Source organism: Spermophilus citellus, assembly GCF_964194105.1.
Source record: "Spermophilus citellus genome assembly, chromosome: 6".
NCBI lineage: Eukaryota > Metazoa > Chordata > Mammalia > Rodentia > Sciuridae > Spermophilus > Spermophilus citellus.
In genome coordinates, this window is record NC_138187.1 from 5,725,264 (window position 1) to 5,735,313 (window position 10,050).

Sequence of the window (10,050 nt, forward strand, 5' to 3'; positions counted from 1 at the left end):
GTCACCATCATTTTGGGAAGCAGGGGGGATGAAGCTAATCAGTTCATGCAATATTAGTATTTTGGGGGGCTATATTATCAGTGTGTCCTCCCACTTTTGGATTTTTCTTTTCTCCACCTATTTTCCTTTTCTTCTTTCTTCTTTCCCTCCATTCTGTTCCTCTCCTCGCTGTCTGCCTTACCTTTCCTTGACTGCCCACAGGCCTGTTGATCAATCAACACAGGTTCTAAGTGCCCATTCTTTGCCCAGCTCTGTGGAGGATTCTGACTCTTAAGGATGATGGGGCTGGGAACTAGGGAAACTTGGGACTCAGAGATTCCCCAAGAGGGGTCCCTGTGAATATTTGTGAAGGAATAGGGGCTGACCCTTTCCAGTGACCTTTAGATTCTGACTTTACCAGGGAGAATATTTCAATAAAGTTCCTATCTCTTTAACATCTTCTCCTTCCTGATTGTCTCCAGCAAGGTGAATCTCTGATCTTGCTTTTATGTAGGAGAATGTACTCATTTTTAGATTTCTTGGGGATAGATTGGGAGTTAATAAAGTGCTTATTCTTGGTTTGGATGCTTTCTGGCACCCTCCTTTGGTAGCTCCCTCCTGCTTCCAGCCTCCCAGGTATTGAAGATGGCTTGTTCTTTCAGCAGTCATGAAACTAAGGCCTATTCCCTTTAGAAATAGGGGTCATTGAAATTTTTATCCCCAGATCCCTCACAGAGATGGCTCAGGTAACTATACCAGTCAGCCCATGCCCTCTGCCGTTCAACTGCCTCCAGATGCCCATAGCCACGGTGGAGGAAGCCTGAGGTCTGCAGGAATGGTGAGGATGGCTGCCTCCCCTGGCTGCTCCAGAAAGTGATTGCCCTCTCCACCTGGTATGGGCATGGGTCTTCTGTTTGTTACCTTCTGAACACATCCTGGATTGCCCTTCCCAGCCCAATTTGCTCTTTTCAGTGTCCTGGAAATTCAGCAGTGCTCTTGAATTTTGAAGTTTTCCCTCTGGTATCCTCCAAGAAATTTCACATCTTTGCTTGAGAGTTGGCTTTGAAAGAGAAAGAACAGGGCCCTGGGGAAGAGGTAGGAGGTTGGAATGAACCAAAAAGGGAGAGATGGACCTAAAAATCCAGGCCATTGCCATACAGTTGTGCCCAAGAGGATGCCAGACTCAGGTGACATCCCTGGGTACTCCAGGGTGCTCCTGGCTCAGCAGTGGCTGGACTTAGGGCTGAGTGAGTGGAGTCACTCTGTCCTTTGTTTGCTTCCTGATCAGGGAAAGTCTATATACAGTCCACAGTCTTTGAGCAACTGAGCAACCTGACCTACTAAAGTCATTCCTGCTCACCTGCCCCACCTCACCTTCTCCTACCCATTCTTGGAGAAATTGAGGGCTTTCCCTACAAGAGAAAAGTCACACAAAGTCGGTGTGGTGTTTTTTTTTTTTTTAGTTGTTGATGGACTTTATTGTCTTTATTTTTATGTGGTGGTGAGAATCGAACCCAGTACCTCATACATGCCAGGCGAGCACACTACCACTGAGCCACAACCCCAGCCCCAAAGTCGTTTTGAATAGAAATGTAATAATCCGCTGGATCTGTCTTCAAAATTGTGCTGTTTCACAAATCTCATAACCCTATCACCTTTAGGTTAAGTCTGCCTTTAGGGTGCTAGAACAACCAAACAGAAAATGGAGAAAGCAAAACAGAGGCTATTCTAAACATAGCCAGGTAATGTGAGGGGTTCGAATATAAAGAATGAATTTAAGGGTCATGTCATTGGAACATTACAAGTAGTTATACAAATAAGGGGCATGCAAAAACATACATGTGAAATTCTTATGTATTGGAAAACAGATGTGGGTGTGCAATTTTGTGGCCAAATGATGCCTAAGTACCTAGTCCAGTGTTCAACACCTAGGAACTCTTTACCTGACCCCAAACCTTTCGTTCCCCTTTTTTCACATGGGCTCTGGGAGAGTAAAGAAAGGTAACTATGTGTTTTGCGTTGTGTGTAGATAGTCCTTGCCACAGAGGTATGCCTGGTTTGGACTAGTGACTGTGGCTGTGAAGAAATAATTGTATTCATATGAGAGAGTGGAATACAGATTATGGGAACATGTATGTGTGGGCAGATGTGTGAATGGGGTGAACCTGGATAGTCAAACCGGGTTGAGATCCAAGAAGAGGCAGCCATGGAAAGACATCCTACTAGTCCCTGGCTTTGCAGGTATGCCTTGCCACAGTGAACTAAGGTGAAAGGACTTTAGAGAACTTAATACATGCTGGCAACATTTCATGCCAGTTCTAACTTCTGTGACATTAGGCTCTGGCTTCTCCCAACCCAAGGAACCCTTACTTTTTCTCTAGAAGACCATAAAGACAATACAAAGAAAGCAAAAAGAAAAACAGAAACAGAGTTAGTGACAAAAGGTTGTCTGTAGGAAAGGTATATTCAACAGGTTGGGCCAACCTCTTACCCTCAGGATAAACATTCATATAGGAGCATTTCCACATCTGCTTGGACCATGGAACATGTTCTGTTTTCTCATGATGTCTATGGGGAAGGGAACCAATTCTAGAGTATCTCCTTCGTGCCAGGGCTTTAGACCCGCAGGCCTCACCACCCTTATACCTTACAATGAAGTGCTAATCATAGTGCTGTGCGCTTGGGACTACTCTGAGTGCTTTATGTACATCATTTCATTTAATCTTCACAATAACCCCATAGGGAGTTAGATGGCTAGCACATTTAAGAGCACAGAGTCTGATTGTTTGGGATTGGTCCTGGGTTTCCCCACTTGCTACAGGGCTGTCCTAGGTAAATAATAAAATTTCTCTGTGTTTCAGTTTCCTTACTCATAAAATAGACACTAATAGTCCCTCCCTCCCATGAGGACTATCATAGTGGAGATTAAGTGGCTTGATATGTGTGTAATGTGCTTGAAATCGTACATCGTATGTGGCCCACAGAGAGCATCCAGTAATTGTCAGTTGTTATTACTGTTAGTATTCATATTTTACCCATGAGAATGATGGTCAGAGTGGCTGAGATGATGGCTTGTGTGCACAATTCTACTTGACACTTGTCTCCCCTTATGGGTTATGCTAGGGTACTTGCTTGGGACTTTCTTCTTTTTTGGCAGTGGGGGGATTGAACTCAGGAGCACTTGACCACTGAGCCACATCCCCAGCCCTATTTTGTATTTTATTTAGAGACAGGGTCTCACTTAGTTGCTTAGTGCCTCACTTTTGCTGAGGCTGGCTTTGAACTCACAATCCTCCTGCCTCAGCCTTTGAGTTGCTTGCTTGGGATTTTTCTGACCCCACACCTTTCTTTCCCCTTTCTTCACAAACTGGCAAAGATTCAGAATTGCTTGATTTTTTTTTAATATTTATTTTTTAGTTATAGGTGGATACAATGTCTTTATTTTACTTTATGTGGTGCTGAGGCTTGAACCCAGTGCCTCACTCATGCTAGGCGAGTGCTGTACCTCTGAGTTACAACTCCAGCCCCAGAATTGCTTGATTTTTAAAAATACTTTAAAAAAAATTTATGTGGTACTGAGGATGGAAACCAGTCCCTCACACATGCTAAGTAAGTGCTCTATCATTGAGCTACAACCGCAGCCCCTACTTGAGTTTTTTTTAATGGTCATTCAGCATGTTGAACAAAATTTAAAATATTTAAAAGTAATTTTCAGGGCTGGGGATGTGGCTCAAGTGGTAGCGCGCTCGCCTAGCATGCGTGAGGCACTGGGTTCAATTCTCAGCACCACACAAAAATAAAAAATAAAAGATATTGTGTCCACCTAAAACTAAAAAATAAATATTAAAAAAGTAATTTTCATCAGGAAATTTATTGAGGGTTGTTTCTTAAACACATACTTAAAAGTAAATTTTAATTCCATTTCACATTTGATCTTCTCCATAATCTTGTAAAGTAGATGGGAGGTATATTTATTATCCCTAGTTCCAAATCCAACATGAGGAAACTGCATCTCCAGAGAAGTCCAAAGACTTCTGCCTGAGTTTACTCAACTCATACACAATAAACACAAAAAAGTTGATTTTCTTTTTACTATTTTCTATCACATCAATTTGTGCTAATCTGAACCTAAACCAAATTGTGTATAGTATATTTTTATTGTACACTAAAAAAGTGATTTTATATTTATAAGGAGTACAAAAATATTTGTTATATTTCCATTTAAATTTTTTTTACTTGTAGTTGGACATAATACCTTTATTTTATTTTTTAAATATTTATTTTTTAGTTTTTTTAAAGTGGACACAATATCTTTATTTTATATTTATGTGGTGCTGAGGATCAAACCCAGTGCCCCATGCATGACAGGCAAGCACTGTACCACTGAGCCACAACCCCAGCCCCACAATACCTTTATTTTATTTATTTATTTGTATGTGATGCTGAGGATTGAACCCAGCACCTTGCACACATGCTAGGCCAGTGCTCTACCACTGAGCTCCAGCCCCAGCCTCTAGTATACTTCCATTTTATTCAAACATTTGAGTTTTCCCCAGCACAATATCAAAAGATTTAGAAGTTTTGCATATTTATTAAGGCATAGTTTCTGTACTGGGGGAAGTAACCATCTAGTAAGAGACACAAGGTTATCAGGGAAGAGACATTTTTCAATTCATAAATTGGGATACATGGCCTGGTAAAGGATTTGCTTCCTCATTTGTTTCCACTTTTATTTTGAGATAGCCTCCCTGTGTTGTCCAGGCTAGTCTTAAACTCCCACACTCAAGTGAATGCTGGGATTACAGGCCCTGCCCTTTCTCATTAAAAAGGGACTAACATATATAAACTGTTAAATTTATTTAAACTAACTTATTTAAACTTCTGTTGAGAAGACTACATTCAGATAGCATCAAACTGAGAGTACTAGAACACATAAGGGGTTATGGAGCTTGGGGAGGGAGTGGAATTTTAGCTATACTTTGAGGGGTGGGCAGGTTTGGCTGGTCAGAGATCAGAAAGATGATCCTGAGGAAGATCAGGAGTTCACACTCAAAGATAAACTGTGTGGTGGTGATGAGGGGGAAACAATCCAGGTGAGAGGAGGAAGTTAGGGAAAACTAGGACTTAAATGAAAGCCCAGGGAGTCTGGGCTTGAGGCCATTTGCAAGTTCCTGGGCAAAACAAGGCTGTGCAGTACCTCAGAAGATCCAGCTGGCAGCTGCACTGGGGTAGGGAGGAGGAGGTGGGAATGCAGAGGCCAGAGCTTAGCACCAAGACGCCTGCTGCCTGCCCCTGGGCCCCGCTGGATTGGGGCACTGGGGTCTCTGTCCCCTCTCAACTCTGCCCCACTCAAAAGAGCTGGGAACCAGCCGATGGAGTCCCAGAAATAGGCCAGAGCAGCAGACCACCCCATCAGCCTAGCCCTGCCTGGGAGATCCTGTTGGGCTCTGACCTCCACCAGCCCAAAGGAGGCCACAATCTGTGTCCCTTCTCTGGATCCCTGTGACATTTTAGGTCATTCCATTTCTAGAGACAGTTAACAGGTGAAGGACCAGCGAAGAGGAGGTCATGCTGTCCTGCGTGGCTCTGAGGCCCTACCAGGACACTGGGCCCTCCATCTCCTGGCCCTCCATCTTCCCGTCCAGCGTAGATGAGTCACAGCGGGAACACGGGCAGGGACGGAAGCTGCATCCTGTGCGGGTACAGGCCTGCAGGAAGATGCATTGGTGGACGGATCTCCTGGGCTGCGTCCTCCTCGTACAATGACTGTAGGCGCTGCAGCCTGTATTCCCAAAGGGACCAAGTCTGGGCGCTCTTCCTTCGTCCGAAAGAAAGCGGGCGGCGGGAGGACCCTCGGCCTTCCCCAGCGCACCTTAGTGGGGAAACTAAAGCTGGAGCAGGGCAGCTCTGAAGAGGGGTCCTGAAGGTGAGCGAAGCCGGGATCCTGGCTGAATGTTGCCTCTTCCCTCAAGCCCAGCTCCTAACGCGCAAATGACTCACCCTGAGAATGGGGAACTCATCACTCGTCTTTGAGGACTGGGGCCGACGTTGTGGCTGCCCAGCAGTCCGAGATCCCGGGATCTAGCCCAGCAATGCGCTCTGCCCAAAGCCAATCTTGCTCTGAAGATCCCAGCGTTGTGATCGACCCGGTTCGCCTCGAATCGCCCCGCCGCGCCCCGCCCCGCCCCGCCGCGCCCCGCCGCGCCCCGCCGCGCCCCGCCCCGCCCCGCCCCGCCGCGCCCCGCCGCGCCGCGCCCCGCCGCGCCCCGCCCCGCCGCGCCCCGCCCCGCCGCGCCCCGCCCCCCGCGAGCCCCGCCGCCCCGCGAGCCCCGCCCCGCGAGCCCCGCCCCGGGCTGCGCTCTCGGGTTGTCACGCGTCATGTCTGGCGCAGGCGCAGGCACAGGCGCAGATGCGCGGTCGCGGTGCTGACAAATTGCGGCTGCGCTCTGCGCAGCGTCAGGCGAGCGGTGGCTCGGCCCTGGGGACCGGCGGCGGGGCTGCTGAGGGCCAGTCGGGAAGGGCCAGGTTCCTTCCGCCGCTATTCCACGCTGCGGGGTCGCTCTGGGGACGGCGGGGCTGCCGCGTCTGACGGGGCTGCTTTGTGGGCTATGGGGCAGACGACCTGGGAGTCCCAAGAGGATCTCGAAGGCTCGGTTATGGCCCGCAGAGTCACATGTGTGTAAAGAACACCAGAGCAGTTGGTGCTGCATTTATTAGAGTGACTTTGGCCCTTGAGGCCATCCCCCAGGTAAAATGAGGATTTTAAGAGATCCTCGCTGCCCTCTCGTCCCGCCCCCGTACCCGCTCCTCGGGGCCAGTACTCATTGGAATGGCTTCCCTGCGGCCCTTGGGGTTTCCTGAATCATGGATATTAGGAGCTGGGAAGGACTTAAGGGATTCTGTAATAGTCTCATCAAGAGGTCATTAGCCTCGCCAGGCCGGTTGCCCCACCTGTGATACCAGCTACTCAGACTGAAGCAGGAGTATTGCAAGTTCTAAACCAGCCTGGGCAACATAGACCCTAATCTCAAAATTCGAAATAAAAAGGTCTTGGGGTATAGCTCAGTGGTAGTGCGCCCCTAGGCGTTCCCTCCACCTTCTATATAATCTCCATTATTCTCTATTTGAAACGTCCAACGACAGGGATCTCAGTCCAGAGCACTTCATGTCTTTTGACAGGATGAATGTTTAGCGCACTCCATTCTAGAAGCCAGCTGTCTCTCTGCATTTCCCAGTGCCTAGACAAACCTTGCTTCCCTGTGCAGCTTGTGGGGAATGCTCTGGTATCAGTGTATAACTGCTTCCCTGCTGCAACCTCTGGGTATGTTAGAACCTATAAAAAGGGGCTCTGTGGTTAAATAGTTCCTGAAGGGAAAGATAATTGACTTTTAACTTCATGGGCTTTCTTGAGAGTTGCTTTGGAGTGGGACATGATTTAGGCATAAGCAGTAAAAAAAAACACCTTGAAAAGGAGATAGGTATAATGTTCTCTTCAAGAGGTCATTAGCCTTGCTGGCTTCTAGGTTCTTCCCTGGGTTTAACTTCATAGAACATTTAGTAGGGGCGGGGAATTGTAGCACAAAAGAGCTTTACAGTCTAACCCTCTTTATTTTACAGGTCAGGAAGCTGAGGCCTAAAAAAGGAAAGACTCTTTGAAGTCATAGAGCAAGCTAATGGCAGAGATGAGACTTAAGTTCAGGTCTCCCTATTCCCAGGCAGTTCTCATTCTAACCCTTGTATATTTTGGGTGCCACAGAAAACAGATGGCACATTTAAATTGGTTAATTTGAGGTAGGATGTAGGGAAACAGCTAGGGATAGTGGAATCTTGCCACCTATACTTCTGGAGGCACAGAAACTATGTGGAGGATCATCTTACTAGAGCTGGGACTTTGGGTCAAGAAATTCAGGAAAGGAGTTGGAATAAAAACTGCCCTCACTTCTTCCCTCTGGTCTGTCAAAGCTTCCTCTGGACCAAACAGAATTGGAAATCAGGGCAAGGGAGTCTTGAGTAGTCCAAACAGGGCAGTTCTAAAGCATAATATGATGGAAAAGAATGAAGAATGTACCTAGAAGGACAAATGAAAGCTATCCAGCATAACTAATATAAAGTTTACATTAATATTTAAACTAGGTATAGTTTACATTTCTTGAGCATTTGCTCTCTGCCAAGAGTGTCTATGATCTCATTACATGTTCGCATAAATTCAGTTTTCTCCATTTGACAGATAAACTGACCAGTGAAACAACTTGAGGGATGAAGGTTTGAATAACCAAGTTGACATCAGTGTCTCCAGAATCCTGAATTATATACAATCATTACTATGTGGAATGAAAAGAAAGTGAATAAAGAGCAAACATTCAAGGCTCCCTGAAGAGGCTTCCTTGTGCTCGTTCTCCTGGGACTTGTGGAAGCTCAGCCACAGGGAATGAAGGCCATCTGCTGAGCTGAGTTATATGCCTGCTGGGGTCTCACCTGCTGATTTATATAATAGGCCAACATCTTGAGGTTAAAGGAGCCAGTATGGAAGACTGAAAACATATCTCGGTCTTCTGCTTTTCTTTCCTAGTGGAGGATAGCTTTTGGAATTAAAACTTTCTCTCAAGTCATCTTTACCCACCCCCTGATTCTTATACCCCACAGTCTGGGCAGGGGCCCAGGGTGCTGCCTCTTTTCCCTGCTCAACTCCTACCCACTGTTCCACCCACAAGCTCTGTTCTGCTAATTGCATTGCTGGTGCTGCTGCTGGAACACAGCGTTCTTCAGGGATGAACCAACAACCAATTTGATGAGGAGAGTTTTACCAGCACCCCTAAAATGGCCTGCTGTGGAGCAGAAAGCTCAGCTTAACAGCATTGGGCTCTATTCTCCAAATTTCCTTTCCCTGGCCATCTCTTCTCTTCATAATCTCTTTTTATTGGCCTCTTCTTTTCTAGATGACCCAATAACTCTTTCATTTGTTGTTGGGTAGAAAGTAGGGACCTTGCAGAAGCAAGAATTGAAACTTTGGATAGGGACTTGTCCAAGATCACACAGACATTAAGAATGGAGCTGGCATTTGAACTCCCAAGGTTCATCCTGATAAACTTCCCATTCAGAATAAACCTGCTGCTGCAGCATTTGGGTTTAGAGCCTTTTCCTCATGCCATTTCCTGTGTGGGGCTTGTTCATGTCAAATCTACTGTTTCAGCTCACTCTTCTGGGTTTCCACATCGATTTGCCTAATATTTGGTACATCCTCTTACAGTCCTTTCCTGGTGGTGTCTCTTCCATCAGGAGGTAATTTCACCTATTTCTTTAAAAAAAAAAATTTTAACACTTGTTTTTTGAAGATTGATGTGATTTTTTATATACCTTTATTTTATTTATTTATTTTATGTGGTGCTGAGGATCGAACCCAGCGCCTTGCGCATGCTAGGCCAGCACTCTACCACTGAGCTGCAGCCCCAGCCCCAATTTCACCTATTTCTACTGGTAACATCCAACCCATTTACCAAAGCCTAGCTCATGCCACCTCGTCCACAATATCCTTCCAGTCTCATTTGCCTGCAGATTCTTAAGCTCCCTTTTGTAGGCCTTCTCTAAAGTATTTCTTGTATTATTTATTGTGTTACAGTGTGTTAGTCAGTTTTTCATTGTCTTGACAAAGTACCTGAGAAAAACAAAAGGAAGAAAGGTTTATTTTCACTCAAAGTTTGAGAGGTTTCAGGCTGTGGTTGCTTCACCCTGTTGCCATGGGACCTTGTCAAGGAGAACATTAAGGCAGGGAGGGCATAGCAGAGCAAAGCTGTTCACATTAAGGCAGCCAGGAAACAGAAAAAGAGGGAGAGAGGAGACGGAGGAAGGGGAAGGGGCTCTAGACAAAATATTCCTTTCAAGGACATGCCCCCAGTGACATACTCACTCCAACTAGGCCTTCCTTTCTAAAGTTTCCCCACCTCACAATAGTCCATTAAGCTGTGAACCCATCAGTAGATTAATCCATTCATGAGGTTAGAGCCAATCACTTCCCAAAGATCCCAACTATGAACACTGCTTCATTAGGGACCAAGCCTTCAACACATGAGTTTG

The 10,050-nt window shown here is 46.1% G+C and overlaps 2 long non-coding RNA genes across 2 annotated transcripts; one reads left to right on the forward strand and one right to left on the reverse strand.

Annotated features, from left to right (window-relative positions):
- Window positions 1–1,376: 1,376 nt before the first annotated feature.
- LOC308651972 lies at window positions 1,377–6,160 on the reverse strand. The gene is made up of 2 exons (XR_014022701.1): window positions 5,980–6,160; window positions 1,377–5,761 (listed from the first exon to the last, which is right to left on the reverse strand). It is a non-coding gene; the product is annotated as an uncharacterized lncRNA (long non-coding RNA).
- Window positions 6,161–6,311: 151 nt separating this feature from the next.
- On the forward strand, window positions 6,312–8,352 carry LOC308652333. The gene is made up of 2 exons (XR_014022759.1): window positions 6,312–6,727; window positions 8,207–8,352. It is a non-coding gene; the product is annotated as an uncharacterized lncRNA (long non-coding RNA).
- Window positions 8,353–10,050: the final 1,698 nt, after the last annotated feature.